Source organism: Ornithodoros turicata, chromosome 2 (assembly GCF_037126465.1).
Source record: "Ornithodoros turicata isolate Travis chromosome 2, ASM3712646v1, whole genome shotgun sequence".
Taxonomy (NCBI): Eukaryota; Metazoa; Arthropoda; class Arachnida; order Ixodida; family Argasidae; genus Ornithodoros; species Ornithodoros turicata.
In genome coordinates, this window is record NC_088202.1 from 133,516,490 (window position 1) to 133,533,237 (window position 16,748).

Consider the following 16,748-nt stretch of genomic DNA (forward strand, 5'->3'; position numbering starts at 1 on the left):
TCGTTATTTTTGATACATTGCCCACAGCGTTAAACAGGTTGGACAAGTGATACACAGGTGGGTAATGTAACCTAATCATAACCGTGCACCTGTTCACTCCCTCAGACCGGAGAGGTCAGCCGATATGGTGGATCAGTCCCTCACGATCATATGCATATGCGACATACAACACGGATCGGATTCTTACTTTGGATTTCATACTTCTTTTTTTATTGCTCATATTTTACACAATGAAGAAAGCGTGCATTTAAATGTTAGTCACGGCGAAATTCCATCAGCTGAGGTCGTAGCAGGTCTTGCAAGGGCCTGTTTGGCGACTCCCACCGCCCCGAGAACGTGCTACGAAAAATACATATATATTGTGAGACAGGATCAGCATCCTCCTCATCACGGTGTGTACCATGAGCTTCGGACCGCGAGCACTTCGTTCACAATCTTTTTCTCCCAATAATAATAATACCTGCGCCGTCATGTTACACGCAAAGTTTGTCTGCCTAGTGTGGCGGCATGTTGCACGCGCCGTAGGATAGGACTGCGGATAAAAAGCATCTTTTGCTACATCTGTCCTGCTGTCATACTTAATCACCATGCGTACTTAACAATATATGTTGCTATATATATATATCCTATGCTAGAGACTGTACAGATTTAATGAGCGACACAGGATACGAAAGTCAGCTTTAAGATGATGCTCCACGGCAGAGGGGAGCCCTCCATTGTATTGCTCCATAGACGAATGCGTGCTGAGCGAGCGCAATGTATTCTGGACAGGTCGTGGTCACACGTCACAGCAGACGTCAACGCACACGCGACCTTTAAGATGGCCGCGCCTGTGTTCGGCGTCCAAACCGTTTCTAAACAAACGTGTCTGCTGTTTCAGTGCGCCGTGTCGGACGTCTTTTCACCAGGGTAATTATTTTTAACCTATAATCTCGCAGTGAAACGCGCAGTTTTGTGCATGATGTCTGGCACTGTTGGGCTTTGCCTGAGCCTAAGAATGCGGCCCGTGCCATGCTCAATAGTATACCGTTAGTCACTCACACACACTCAGGTTATGCTATTGAGGATTGCACGGGCCGCATTCTTTGTCACTCATTGGTTTTATTGTAGATAGCCATTTGTGTTTTCCTAACTGATTTCATGTTTGTCACTGATAGTGAGAGAGAAAATACCGATGTACTTACTCCAAATACCTGTTGGATTGTTGGAATTCTGAAATGCATGAACGAAATACTTTTAGATAACGTAAGAGTCAAGCCAGTACCATTCGCAACAATTTCCTCACACTTATCCTATTTTGAGATGCGTTATAGTTCTTTTAACTGATATCCTCGTGACTCGTCCAGACACCAAATGCGCATACTTGTGCCTCCCAACCGAAAATATTGCAAATATACTGCACGGTGTTCGAAGTATCCGAGTTGGAGTCCACGCCAAAACTATAGCTTACTGCGCTATCACAGCTATGACAGCTATAGCGCGACAAATGCTGCATTGGATAAGTTTCCGTAGAGTCACTGACGTCCCAGCTTTTCTTTTCTTGACTATCGCAGCATCTAGTGTTCTAAAGGTTTACTTGGCGCTACACAAATAAGAAGTGTAGCGCATTTGAGAGGTGTGTGTATATCCGCCGAATAACGTCTGGTGCAGATGACCATGTAGGAAATATGCTGTTGAAATACGTTGTGAAGCATGCGCAAAAATAAATACATAAAAGAGAGAGAAAAAAAAAACAATCAAGCACAAGGAGGGAATTGGAATGGAATTAGACGTGAACGTTCCAAGATGTTCTGTTATAAATGCGCATCATGCGAACAAGCTTTCTGAAGCAGCTGAGTACTGGACTCCTTCTCGCTCCAATGTTCACTCGTCACCTAGCGACCTATGCGTGAGCTTCAAAGCACAACGTGTATCAGGATGCGTGTTTAGGTTCGGGGTTCTTCGTTTGTTCGGAGTAAACGCGAGTTGAAATAGTATCGTACACTGTAAACTGAAAGACACCCTTATGGGTGTAAATTGCTTGTCCTGTAACTCACACCACTTTTTGCACCGTATGGTCTGGAACATTCTTTTTAGAGGGTGTATTCTGTGTAAGACGCCCTTTGAAAGGGTGTTTTTCCTTGAAAATGCCTTCTTTTGCACCCTTTATACACCCTTTATGGAGGGTGTTTAACAATCTTACACCCTCCTAAAACGGTGCAAAAGAAGACATTTTCAAGGAAAAGCACCCTTTCAAAGGGTGTTTTACACAGAATACACCCTCTAAAAAGGGTGTTCCAGACCATAAGGTGTAAAAAGTGGTGTGAGTTATAGGACAAGCCATTTACACCCATAAGGCTGTCTTTCAGTTTACACTGTACAGGCATTTTAGCCAATGCGATCAGTCCAGGTTACTTGTTTAGTTCGATGCATACGCGTGCAAGAAAAAGGGGCGGGGAATATGTGGAAGCCCTACGTTAGGTGTATTCCATCACGCAATGCATACAGTCATGCATTTTCACTGTATGGCTTACGAAGACGCATACAGACACATGCACATGCTCGGTTGACATCACACTCCAGAATACTATGCTGCTTGACCTTCATAGCACTAGAGAGAGGCTACTTACATTCCTCCTATGAATTGCCCTAAACCCTGTTGAACCCCCCCTAGAGGACCTTGTTGAAGACCTGGGAGACCCCCTTGTAGAAGCTGTTGCGGATCAAATGCCCCTTCCGTCTCGCTGGAACCTAGTGCATGCGTCCTGCAATAGCATCTTATCATGTCAGTGCCAAACTTCAGACGTTGTTTTGATACAAAAGTTGGGTTAAGGTGCTACTACGGACTAAATCTCGTGTCTTCATAATCCCACCAAAGTTATGTTACTGAAATCCTCTTGTCTCAGTTTACATTCTTGCAAAATATTTTGGCTCAACGTGGCGCGAAAGCTAGAGAAAATTAATTTTTATTTTTGAGCATTGTGTCGTCATGTTATGCTCCGACGGAGCGCCCGGCTCTCATCTGGCAACGTTGTTGCCCTTCGCGTCTTCCGGGGAGCTCACTTTTTGCACTCCGTTAGCGGAGCCCCACGTGACATACCACCCGACCGCTCCGACTTTGGAGAACACACAAAGGAGGGAGAAGACATCTCTCCCAATTTCCCCTCTTTCGATCTGCCTCGCATGACTTCTCCACCACGTGACCCTCCCCGGACGCCGGCGTCGTTGCTAGGAGACGAGTGCCCTCTCCAGGACATGACATCATTGCAATTTGTGGGCTTATGAATACGTCATTCGGTCGTTGCGTCATCGAAACCTGTGGAAGCTCAGTAGATCTCCAAAAACTGACGGAAATGCACAGCGTTCGTAAACAGGATTGAAATTTCGCGAATAGAACACTTGAGACACCTTGTTTTCGTGGACTAAATAAAATAAACGCTGTTTTCTGAGTCCGGAGTGGCACTTTAAAGGCAAGTGAGTTGAAGATTATCAACTCGCTGAAGCGACATTGAAATTTACGAAAAACCTAACTACGCCACCATAGCTTCACTATACGGGCGAATGCAATCTGGTCACCCTACCCAGCTGAGCGTCACCGACGTCGCAGTATCTTGCTTTTCATTGAATTTTCTTGTTATGTTACCGAGTTTTGCTAACTCGGCAATCTTGAGTAGCTGGAACTCATGTCGATGGAGACCATTTATCTATGTTTTTTTTTTATGTTCACTCGATGGCTCCGTTCTCTCCCTCCAGTTTGCTAAAGTGCATGCCCTCCTTAGCCACATGTCTAACATGTACTCTAAGTAATATGGCAAGGACGGTGGATCTGCGCTAAACCGAAAGAAGGAATAGCTCATAGCTCTCGTGTAACTAAGTTACTCAGGTATGGCAATATTTACCACGCGGTCGCGTTTTGCTGAGGCTTCAAGTATACGCTGTCGTTTTTGTCAGCCAGGAATTCCACGAATTTTGTGACCTCATACGCATTCACGATGGACTTGGACTAACTCATATGGTCCTAGGACTAGGGACCATTTCCCATGGACTAGGGTCTATGGGAAATCATCTGTTTATAACGCGGTATAAGTATGCAATAGACCAGTACAAATGCAAAAACAAAGTTTTCGAGGGTTACATTTATTCGACTTTTTTTAGAAGGTAACTAATGTAACTAAGTTACTTTAACGTGGTAGCTGTAGCTGTAACTAGTTACAATGCAAGATGAGTAACTGTAATTGTAACTCAGTTACTATTTTTGCAGGCTAACTGCTACTTGGTTACTTTTTCGTAGTAACCTACTGCTCTACGCGTAGTAACACTGCTCTATGTGCATTCTTAAAACAGAACTTCACCATGTACCAGAATTAAGGTAAACCCAACCTACCCATACCACCAGAGTGATACTGTTGTCACTCTTGATTCGTGGAAACCGTGACGCGTACGCCTTTTTGTGACAGTTAACACAACTGCAAAAGTGTCACAAAATGGCGTACGCCCACTGTTTTCAACAAATCAGGACCAGGGACGATGTCGTTCGGGAAGAAGGGTGGCTGTCTGCGTGCTGTGGGGTGAAGTTCTAAGAATGTGAACAGTCGGTAGTTTGGATATAGGTGCGAACCGTTACCTCAACCCGTTACCGATTTTTTAGCGGTTCAGTTCCGGTTCGGATGAAAATAACGGCTAATAACGGTTTTTGTTTCATATTCGGTTTCGGTTCGATACTCTGTGTAATATTGATCGCTACATTCGGTATACTTGTGCTGCACCGCAAGGCGTATGTCGACACTTCAGTTTTAGAATATAGCCTTATGTCACAGCAATACAGCTACACATTTCCTGCTGGGCTTCATAGAAGTATCCTGCTACCTGTCGCTTAATAGCGTGGTGCGTTCTGCGCACTGCGCTAAGCTCTCTTTATGTTTTGCGCGTGCGGAGGACCAGCAACGCTATCCCTTACGTACGCAAAAGTGATAGCGTACAATGCATTAAAACTCTCTACCATCAAACGGCCACGGTCAGAGCACTGAGGAGCAGTGCCGAGACTGCTCAAAAAACATTCCTGATGCATTTTGCTCCCAAAGCCGTCAATATGGGAATACATTTCAGAACGCCGATTACAGCCTGAGCTCATACGTATGATATTATACAGTGGTCCCTGCTGAGTTTTCCACAGGATTCCGTAGCCACGCAGTCAATAGCTCAGCCTACATAGGTTTCTGAAACATGCTCTAAATAGAGCATGACTCCGTTTCCTGTGGCTTCCATCTTTTACAGACATGCTCTGCACTACAATGTTGAGTGCTCTGCTGAGTTCAAATGCTTGAACATTTATCGTTTCTTATGGTTACTTAAATTAATGTCACGCTTCAACCAGGTATACTTACGTCGCTGGCTGAAATTCTGCCATCATAATGAGGACACACACGGCGAGGACGTAGAATTCTCGCATCGTAGCTTATTCTGAAAGATAAACGATGCAGCTTTGGGAAACAGGAAGCTAGTAATCTCACTGGCAACAATTTGGTCCTTGCTTCTTCTTTTTTTTTTTTTGCTCACCTCTTACTCTGACAGTAAATTGCATTACCAATTTTAAGGTACGAAGAAAGCCCAATTCTAGCTTGTGTGAGGGTATGCTTAAACTAAAGGAAACTTAAGGTAAGTAAGTATGCTGCTTAAACAAGTGAACCAATAATATAATATGGGGCGCATGAATGGTGCAGGGGGGGGGGTCAGTGAAGCTATTCCAAGAGTGCTTCATGGAAGTATAGGACGTGCTGTTTCCGGTCGAGGTTGGCATTACTCTGATGTCATAATTATTTACTGATGTAGGGGAGACCGGGGGGAGTTGTCACACGGGTCAGTTGTCACACTCGCTAGTTAAAGAAAGCGAAGCAGAGAAGCTGCCACATTTTCCAGCTGTTCGTTAGCGGCACGAGCAACCACTAACTGGAGAAACCTCGATTGTCATGTGAAGTATGGCAAGGTGCGCACAGCACAAGACTTGCTTCTGTCACGAGCAAGTAAAATTTTCCGTTCTTGCAATTTTCAAATTTTGCACGACACTCACTAAAGCTCTAAAGAATGCGCGAGTTCGTAAAGATTGTTCAACTTTCGGACATCTTTTTGCAGATTTTCAGCGGAATACGCTCCACAGTTCAGTCCACTGCTGAGGTAAAGCCTTTGCGGGTGTCATATAGGGGTCAGTTGTCCCATACGTGGCGGGGTAAGTTGTCACGTGCTTAAACTGGTATAGCAACTGACAGCGCAGACTACATCCGCGAGAAAGTGCTTCAGTAGCTTTTTAGTACATTTTAGAGATCGTGTAATAATTTAGTGCCGCTTTTTTTTAAATTTACAATGCAGGCCAACCAGCCATTAATGTCTTGCTTGCACGAATCCACTACAGCTAGGACAGGCGTGGAAATATAAAATGTAGTACTTAAGATAATAGGTTCCCCTTTGCTCGGTTAGTTTGCTTTCCATGTCTTCTTCCAATGGTATTTCATTCGGTACACCTTCACGATAGAGATTACGAGAAAATGGAGCTGAGACAACCTGCCCCAGCCCGTGTGACAACCTGCCCCACTTGTGGGGCGTATTCTTAAACTTGCAAATCTCTGTTATAAACTGTTTTTGGAAGCCAGCTTTAGTTTAACATGTGCGTTTGGTAGCCAAAAGATGGCACTAGAATCCAGCGGTGGTTTCATCAGCCTGACGAACGTACTCTCGTCACCGCAAAGTCCGAAGCAAAAACTGTGACAACTCTCCGCGGTCTCCCCTATGTATTGTAAGTATCTCAAAGGCACGAACGCGATAAATAACGAATGATTGTAACTAGATAGTAACGCCTAATTACAAATATACAAAAGGTAATAATATTGTAACAGTTAACTACACTACGATACACTAAATGTAAATGCACTGCGAGAAGTGACATACGCTGCTGTATAATGCTGTATAGTGAACCGAAATATGCTGCCCAATGATTGCAGAATGCGACTACAATTTGAAATGCCGTTTAATACATGGGATTAGGTACAGTGATAAAGTTAACAATGACTGGTGCAAAAATTGTTAGGCAATTACGTGTGGGATTAGCTACAGACGATGGTCACGCGCCTGGTACACCAGCTTTAGTTCCACCTGCGCGGCCATGGTGATAAGCCGCAGTCATCACCTCTCCGTAACATACCATCATCGCCTGTCGAGGCTCATGTAGAGAAACACCACACCCTCTACATTGGTGACCCGAACGATCAAAGTCAAGTTCGGCGCAGTTCGGCCCTTCGCTATCCCAAATTTCTGGTAACACCATCGACCAAGGCAAGCTATCCCTGGAGGCCACCACCATTACTCGACGCATCACAACCGAATCACCACCGCATCACTACCGCTCTTCACCTCTCGACCGACACGCCGACCGCTCCCGTCCTGCTTCCGTCCACGCTACCTCGACGCTCATCCGCTGCCGGCCGCGACACCAGAGGCACGTGCGCGACTGCTGGTTTCGGCCGTCGCGGCAGCCGATGCCACGGCACGTTTCAGCCGGCGTCTCGGCAGCCATCACGTCTAACGCAGCCTCGCTCTTCCTGGGATCGACCCTACGGGCTCTCGCTCCCATGCAGGTTGCCGCACCCAGGCCACGACTCCGACACACGACTCCGACCACGACCGACGACTTCACCGCTCGTCTCGAGCAAGCCTCATCTCCGCCGCTCCCGCCCCGCATCCCCTCGGCCGCTTCCGCCCTGCTCATTGACCGTTTCCCCCAACATGTGCTGTGCCGTGCCATGAACATGTTTGGCAGTGTGCGTCGTCCACGGTCGCTCTTGCTCTCCTCCTCCTCCGGTGTAGACGTGGCTCCGCGTATGGGGGGACTGTAGCGTGCCGTGGACAATGAAGACGATGGCCACGCGCCTGGAGAACCGCGCCGGTCGGGGCTCATGTAGAGGGACACCACCTCCTCTACAACGCCATATAATGCATGGCAACAGCAGACGACGGATGTTGAGAGCATTCCGGAAGTCCCTCTCTGCAAGCGTCAATTGGACAAGGCCAAACAATGAGCGACAGAGAGACCTGGGCGTCCGACCGGCGGGCGAGAGTGATTGCATCCGCAGGTCGCGGAGAGGTACGAGATTGGCTCGTGGAATGCTGGTTAGCATCGTACGTGTTCGTACATCCAGGAGCGCAACATCGTGTTCTACGGAAGATGGTCATGTCAGCACCCAGACTGGTAAGCGAAGGTCGGCGTATTTACCGAGGTTTTTTCACTTATAGTATGTTGCGGTGCGAACGCGAAGCAGACGACCTCGGAGACAGTCACCTGCGCTGCGCTCCCATTCGTGTGCTTGGCTTACGTCATTCTGGCTTAGCTGCAGGGAGAGAGCGAATCTCTTTCAAGCGAGAGTCTTTAAAGCTCCTTTATTTAATAAGCACGCTGTTTACGGAAGAGAAACTTGGCCATGTACACTGTAAAACCATGCCGAGCATTACCGTATGGGTCTAATGCACACCTTTCCGGATGCGATAGACCCTTTAAATTGGTTATCGAGGCGTTTGGAGAGATTTGATGGAGCGCAAAAGCGCTCAAGAGCGCCCAGTTTTGTTGAGCTTTGTTGTCGATGCGCCAGAGAAAGTGGAATCGTCATCAGCAGCAGCGGCACCCAGTTTTGTTGTGAAATATAAAAAAAAAAAAAAAACGCAGACCAGTGGGTCTGCGACGCAGAGGTAGAGATAGTGCTTGCTTCATTGCTCTAGACACTGCTACAGGTGACAGCCCTTTGGGATAAAACGCACGACGCGGCTCTGACTACCCTCGGTAGATTTCCAAAGATTATAATTGATTGGTTCCAGATATAGGTGCGCATAATCAAGTTTTCAAACTTCTGTCTAACAAGAGCCATATGAACTACTATTTTCACTGAGTAAAGCTGCATAAATTTATCCAGGGACAGGGCTTGATTGCCTGGAAAGCGTTTTAGAGACCATGAGTGTATCCTTTGGCATGGTATAAATTAACTACACACATGCGAACGCAGCATGAACGGCATTGCACCCTACGTCAGATACGACGCATTCAATGGTTACCAACAAACTTACGTGAACACCCTGCACGATGATGTACTGCACGCAACGGAGAAGAGTGCATACAGAATACGGTATGACACGGTGAATATTTACCTGGTTGCATGCTCGCCGCCAGGTGGGCGTTCACCGCGTCGGTTTGCAGATCATACCACAATTGGCTTGTGTGATGAAGTGAACAACCGCAGCAGATGGTAGCCATACGCCAACACGTGCTTCGCATTAGGTACAGTTTTTTTTCTTCTTTTCTTTTTCGTACACTCTTAAAAACGAACTTCATCGCATAGCACGCTCCAAAGCAAACAATCATCTCGAATGATATGATTTCTTGGAAACGGGAGGCGTACGCCTTTCTTGTGACTCTTATGCTGTTTATAATAGTCACAAAAAAAGCGAGCGCCTCCCGTTTTCAACAAATGAGGACAGATGATATTATTCGTGATGATGATTGGCTAGGAGCGCAATATGCGGTGAAGTTCATCTGTAAGGGTGTGGTATAGATGCAGAACAACACTCGTCAAATAGAAAACAGAAATTGATTCAGCATATTTAATTCTTCTGACAAGTATACGAAGTTGTACTTTCTGACACGAAGGTGTGTTCAGTGCAGGGTGTCGAACCTCAAAAATAAGTGTTCGGTTCGGGTCCGGGTTCACGTTGCTTGGATTTCGTTCGGGTTCGGCCTCGACAAAAATTGAACCGGTTCGCAAACCGGTTCGAAGACCCGAACTGGTTAACGAACCTGTTCAACGCTTCCATTTTATATTTCCATAAAACTGCTCTTGTCAGTAAATGCGTGGCTATAATAGCTTACTGGTGCTGTCTGCATTGTCGTTTTTAGCGGTCAGGTACTCCCTTTAGCGTGAGAAAGGAGAAATGGATGAGCACTTGCAAATAGCGTCCACGTTGAGGAAGCGCTGTTGTCCTGCTACTTTCTGTTCCTAAAATTTCCTTTTTCACAAGCACAGTGCCAGCAAGTCAGTGGGCGTACAGGGGGTTGTACGAGTGCTTTAGTGTTTTTCATATCACGTACACCGAAGCATTGACACTTTTCCAGCGAACGTTTAATACTAAAAAGCTCTGTCTACTGCGGGTTTTCACTGCGTTTTTGTTTCAAAGGTTCGGTATATCGCAGCAAAAACGTGCATCGGCAACGTCTCCCTTACACTGAACCAGGGTGTCGAACTGAACCCGAACCCGAATCGAAAACCGTACTCTAACCGTTATTTCTGCCGGAACCCAACTCGAACAAAAATTTTCATGACACTGTTGAACCCGATCCACAGCAGAACTGAAAAAAAAAAAAAAAAAATAGCGGTAACCGGTTCGCTACAAAACGGTTCGGACATAAAAGAAGTCAGCATAAGTGTTCAAGTGCCTCTCAATCCATGAACGAGGACACATTGGTTTCCATATCGTCGATTTCAAAAAAATTCACCTAGCACTCAAGCGAGGACGTATAGTAAGTATACTTTCAGCGTCTTTTTAACGCGTTGAAGCGCAGTTGTCCTTGTGATCGCCGCGGCTAGCGCCCCAAGCACGCGCTGCGTCGTCTGCTCTTCAGGTAGTCGGGGCCAAGCGGAATGGGCGTCACTAGCACGTTAGATGATCCTCGAATGGGTACAGCTGTTGTACAGGTCGTCCTGTGATGTTACCTGGTGGCAGCTTGATGGAACATGACCTGTTCTCCCCGTCTCTTCCTCGATGAAACGTCACAATCCGTGCTGTTTTCCAAACTTGTCTCGGTGTTCGTTCTTCATGAACGAGTAAAAGATCGCCTTCTTTCATGGAGTGAGACGGCGTGGTACGTGATGCCTGGGCTGATCGCAACTCCCACAGATAGTCCTTGTGCCAACGTTTCCAAAAATGGTCAGCTATCCTTTGCTGGTGCAGCCACCTTCGCAAAAGTACTTCTGTGGTTGATCTGGTTTGGTCTGGTCGGTCCGAAGTTGGCAACGCAATTAAGCGTTTTCCAACTAGGAGGTGCGCTGCTGTCAGAGCAGGAAGCTCGTTGGGAGAAGAATGCAAGTACGTGATGGGCCGTGAGTTTACTAATGCTTCGGCTTCGGCTAGCACAGTCTCCATTTCTCCGATCGTCGGTGACTGCCTTCCGATGACTCGTCGTAGAGCATCTTTAATGGTCCGAACGCGTCTGTCCCAAAACCCGCCCCACCACGCTGCTCTTTCCGGTATGAACCTCCATTTGATCATAGCTGTGGTCGCCCACAGCGTCTGGTGATGGTCTTTCAGGAGACGCTCGTCACTATCGGCGGGCCGTAACGACCGCAACTCCATTCCCCTTCGTCCGATTATGTTCAAATTTTAGGTACACGTTGCCCGCTCCGTGCCCAACAACATTCTAATTGGTTCCCGGATTCTAATCCAAGCCGTTGCGAATGCCGTCTCAGTGCTTCGGCGCTTCCTTGCTCATTCTATCCTGTTTCTCGGAGCGGTCAGGACGTATGTTGCTCCGCTCTGCGCGGGACTCACATTTTCGTCGCCGTCTCCATGCTGTGACAGTGTTTTTGTGCCATTTCAGTGATCACTGAAGGTGCTTTGTGTGTGTACCTTGGAATCAACCTACGGAAGCCGTGGGAGCCGTGTACGCATTACAGGTAGGTTGCAGTCCCGTTTTTCCGTTATCGTTCGTTATGTCAGTCGGGTTAGCTGTCTGCAACTGCCATATTCGCGCTTTTTTGTGACTCGTTGTGCAAAACTTTCGCTTATACCCTTTACATGTGTGTATAGGCTCTTTTCGCGTGACGTCACGATCGAGCTGGGCGCCACGTTGTTGTACTCTGCAATCCGAAACCACCGGACCGCCTGCATAGCTTACTCTGCCCCATGTTGTGTTGAGGCGTTGTGCTTGGTTCTCCGTCTGATATAACTGTTGAACTCCGGCCGGATGACGTCTGCCGACGTCAGAGGACTCAGAAGCAGCTATTTTAGCGGACTACGTGGAGAAAAACACAGACGCTACGCCGCCAAGATTGATATGTGCGATGGCATTGATCCGTTCGCGCTGCCGCAGAGAGAGTGCGTTAAGAATCATGGCCTATGGCCTATGGCCTCAAGTGGATGCGTCAGATATTCACGAGTACCTGGTGAGGACGACAAGCTACCTGACAAGGAAGGAGATGAACGCATACAAAAGCCTTGAGGCCCACAACTAGGTGACGAGCGGATGGGTCATGAAACCGCACGTCAGAGCACTGTCGGGCGACCAAATCATCGTTTACACTGAGGTAATGGAATTGTTGCAGTAAAATTATTTAATTGAGCAATTTAGCTGCGCACAGGTCATTTTTATCAATCATCTTCTTGCCAACAATCTATCATTCTTATCTAAGTAAGACTGACCAACCCCGAGAGGTTGACTAATTTTTCCTTCCCTCTGTCTGTTGCGATGGAACAACAATACAGCCCTGTTTTGCAGGTAAATCACTCCCAGTGCCTATCAACTCCACCTGCAAAGGCCTGGTTGCTAGCAAGAGCTGACGGTGAAATCCGGAGAGGGCACGGCACTTGCATTGCAGTGTGTATGGATGCCCCGGACTAACCTGTTGCTGTAGTGGCCAGCGAACAAGTGTAGGCACTCAGTTCTGCAAGCACTGCGCAAACATACTGAGATCTTCCAGAACCGGGTTCATTGGACGTCACCAGAATTGGAGGAAGGTTACTTTCAATTTTAATCGGCAAAATGACCTTGTGCGCTATTCTGACTGACAAAACACAACGCAATGCTTTGAAGGTGCGATCTATGCGTTAGGATAAAGGAGTCCTAATCATGTCCATCCATTTCAGCATGAACCCATACGGCTGTATAAGTGTTGGGAACAGGAATACTTCTCGACGCAGAAATTTAAGGCAGTTCTAATTTTGTTTCTTTTTCGACAGAGACCTTCGTAAAATATGTAGAAGCTAAACCATCGACGTCAGAGGTGCCTATATTGAAACGAAAAAAAAACTCATCAAAAAGCATTTGCCAAGCTTTCTGAGGGACCTACGTCGCGCGAGTACATGAATAAACCGGTATTTTGAAATCACGTGTTGTCATGTTAGCTTAATCGCGCATGTTGCACGTTTGCTCAGACGGTACATGTGCAGCTGGTCCATATACAGGGTGGTCCACCAACCATGATAGAAATTCGTAGTGAAAAACGTAGGCCCCGGGGAGACATGGGGTCAAGGGATTTTTTTCTTCCATTAACTTTTGCCATATATTGGTAACATTTTTATTTCATTTCAGTTGACGGAAAGTTAATTTCTTGAATTGAACTTCGAAATTTCTCAAGGCAACCTAACGTTTTCTTTGCGGAAATGGGTTCCCCGTGGTCATTTTACTCAGTATAGCCCATAATCCCACTCGTAATGCAATGGCAATTGCCGAAATAAAGTCGCCGAAAATCCGTGGAAATGAGCCCTTGGCTCCGCCTCTGTTTTGACGGCTCGTAGTTTGAGCGCAAAACTGCGAAGAAAAGAGGTTACATTGACACACCACACGAGAGGGGAAAGGGTTACAAGCCTTACCCACGGAACAAACATGGGCGGTGAGTGCTGGAATCAGAGCTATCTTATCAAAAATGAGGTCACCCGACGTCTTGTAACCCTTTCCCCCCTCGTGTGGCGTGTCAATGTAACCTTTCTTCACAGCTTTGCGCTCCAACTACCAGCCGTCAAAACAGAGGGGGAGCCAGGGCTCGTTTCCACGGATTTTCGGCGAATTTATTTCGGCAATTGCCATTGCATTACGAGTGGGGTTATGTGCTATACTGAGTAAAATGACCACGGGGAACCCGTTTCCGCAACGACAACGTTAGGTTGCCTGGGGAAATTTCGGAGTTCAATTCAAGAAATTAACTTTCCGTCAATTGAAATTAAATAAAAGAGTTACCAATATGTGGCAAAAGTTATTGGCAGAAAAAAATCAAATTCACCGCATGTCTCTCTGGGGCCTACGTTTTTTACTATGAATTTCTATCACGGTTGGTGGACCACCCTCTATATGGATCCCCACTGAATTTGAAGCACTTTTAATTTTCGGGAAAAAGTTCCCTCTAATCTGGTTAACTGATTTTATTCGATAATTAAGATCAAATGCCCCAGCAGAAATTATGAAACTTATTCTGCACCGATCTGAACCTGTGGGTGTGTTCCAAGTGTACGCATACAACATTTTACATTTCACGCAAATTTTAACTGAAAAAAGCATAACGTCATGCAGTCCTACTGAGTGCGCAGGTTGGAACCGCTATGTATCTTTCTCGCATGGTGTGTGGCTGAGCCCCTGCTCATTTTATTGTTTTACGACGGGACGTACATCCTACCTGGCACACACGAGCTCTGTGAAAGCGCCGTCGTACAGCATATATCTTCAAATCATTAGCGCATGAAGGCTGCGAAACAAATGTCACTTACCTCGGGCAATGGCATGTTGAGTAGTTACCTGTGTTCAGTGAATATTGTCGGTACGGCGTCAACTCAAACGCTTTCTTTTTACTGGATCCCTACGCGCATTCGCTTAATATCAGTGAAACTGTAGACGTCGTCCGAAAAATGCGGAGAACAGACGCGAAGTTTTTCTGGTAGGTCAGTGTTTGCACAGGAAATTGCATCCTCCCGCTTTCGCTTCGCCTCGCGGTCCCTCGGCTCTTGAAACACCTCTGGGCTATGGACGTCTTCATACAGCCAGGAACGTACCAACGTGCACCGCCCGACATGATCCCTTCGGAGCTTCCAGAAGTTAAAGAAACGTAAGCGAATTTCCCATTATTCACAAGTGGCGAAAACAGAGCATAAGGAACCTGGAGACAATAACAACACGGTCGACTTCTCACAGCCAATGCAGCCCTCTGGTTCGCTTAGATAAATACGTCACGTTGATGTCGCTGCCGCCGGAGCCTCCGCTGCTGCGGAGGCGGCTCTGATGTTAAAAATTCATTTATTTAACATCTAAGCAGTCTCCAGTCATGAAAAGTGGCCAAATAGACCAACGAGCGATGCCGAACACTATGATATAAATTTGATAGACCCGTGCGACTGTCACTTTAAATGATAAGGCGTTATCGGAGCACAACATCGAGGGTGTTCCACAACGGGACACAAATCTCCTGAACGCAAGAAGAAATGCGTTGGCTCCGAGGTTGGTCATTAGTTCGACATGTACCTCCCTTGTAATGGCACAAGTAGACAATGAGATATAACATCTCTTTGATCCGTCATCGGTTTTGGCAAAAATTGGGCTGACAATGTGTACTCCTGTCACTTCAAACGGAAGAATGCGCATTTACTGGCTCTGCAGGTAGCGGAGCAGTACGCGCTGGCTGAAGTCGGAAACAGCTCCCCCAAGGTCGCCATTTTCCCATGTATTTGTTCCTATCCCGATGCGTGCAATGCCGGAGGCCGCCCTTAGATACCCCATTGTTACCAGACGTTGGCTTGCGTGGATTGTAGCGCGCTAAAGATCCAGTTGAAGCACAATCCAAGCCAGGCCAAGTCACCGAAGGAGAAATGGACGACTGCAGCGCCTGCGGCGCCTGGTACGACAGGTACGCTATGTGATGCACGCAGCCGTGCACTAGATCCTTCCGATCGCTCAACACGTTTAAAAACGGGACCAAAAAGTGAAACACGACAGAGAAAGTTGTTATACGCGTTTTATTTGGACATATAAAGACTAGCTTCATTCGCAGAAACAACAAAAACATTTTGTCGCTAAACTTAGCGCGCTGAAGTGACCCGGAACGGCAACAGTGGGGTATCTAGTGGCGGCCTTCTTCGTTGCACGTTTTTCCGAGGTGAGTTTGGGGGACCTGGTCGGAAACGTTTGCATGTTGGCCAGCGGAAGATCACAGTCTTCACAAACTGCCTAACTTGGGGAATCCACCATTTCTGCCTAAGGTCGTTCATGGTGTCCTGGAGTCCTCCGTGTAGTGTGCGGTGGTGTGAAGCACACGCGATAAGGTGTGCCGGGCGGCGATCCTTCGAAATGATGGGATGCTTGACTTGTTCTTGATCCGCATAGTGAAGTCGACCTTCAAGCCAGATAATTCCAGTTGCATCCAGAAACGATTGCAAATTGGCGATCTTAGAGTTTTGGGGAAATTCCTTCTTCTCTCCCAATGAATAAACTTCATCTGGATAGATTTTTTTTTATTATTATTGCTTAGAAATGGTACGGTACAAGTACATAGAAAATTGGGCTGAGAGGGCAAGCCCTGTCGAACAGCCCAGGAAGAAACATGGGTATATAACAATGTTACATGATGATGAAGGAACGAATAACCGAGAGACACGGGACACGAAGACAAGCACTTGTCTTCGTGTCCCGTGTCTCTCGGTTATTCGTTCCTTCATCATCATGCACCAGTTAGTCTGCGCGATATCTCTTTTATCGATAATGTTACATGAGTCTTGTGAGGATTTTTCAGAAAAAAAAAAGGATGGAGGTGGAGGTTGAGCAGCAGACGAAAAATGGAAATTCGTGTTATTGTGGTAATAACACAGTAGTCAAACTGAAAGCAAACAGTAAGTACATATGTCATTCAGCAAAAGAGAGTTAATACCTATAAAATAAGCTATTTGTAGCCAAAAAGAAAATAAACAAGGTGACACAGTATGAAATGCACAAAATCTCAAGTGCAAAAAATCAAATGATAAAAGAAAGTTCATACATGTGAGAA

The 16,748-nt window shown here is 46.6% G+C and overlaps 1 long non-coding RNA gene across 1 annotated transcript; it reads right to left on the minus strand.

Moving 5' to 3' along the window:
• Positions 1–264: 264 nt before the first annotated feature.
• LOC135384080 (uncharacterized) lies at positions 265–2,694 on the minus strand. The gene is made up of 3 exons (XR_010420235.1): positions 2,610–2,694; positions 1,185–1,212; positions 265–339 (listed from the first exon to the last, which is right to left on the minus strand). It is a non-coding gene; the product is annotated as an uncharacterized LOC135384080 (long non-coding RNA).
• Between the last annotated feature and the right edge of the window lie 14,054 nt (positions 2,695–16,748).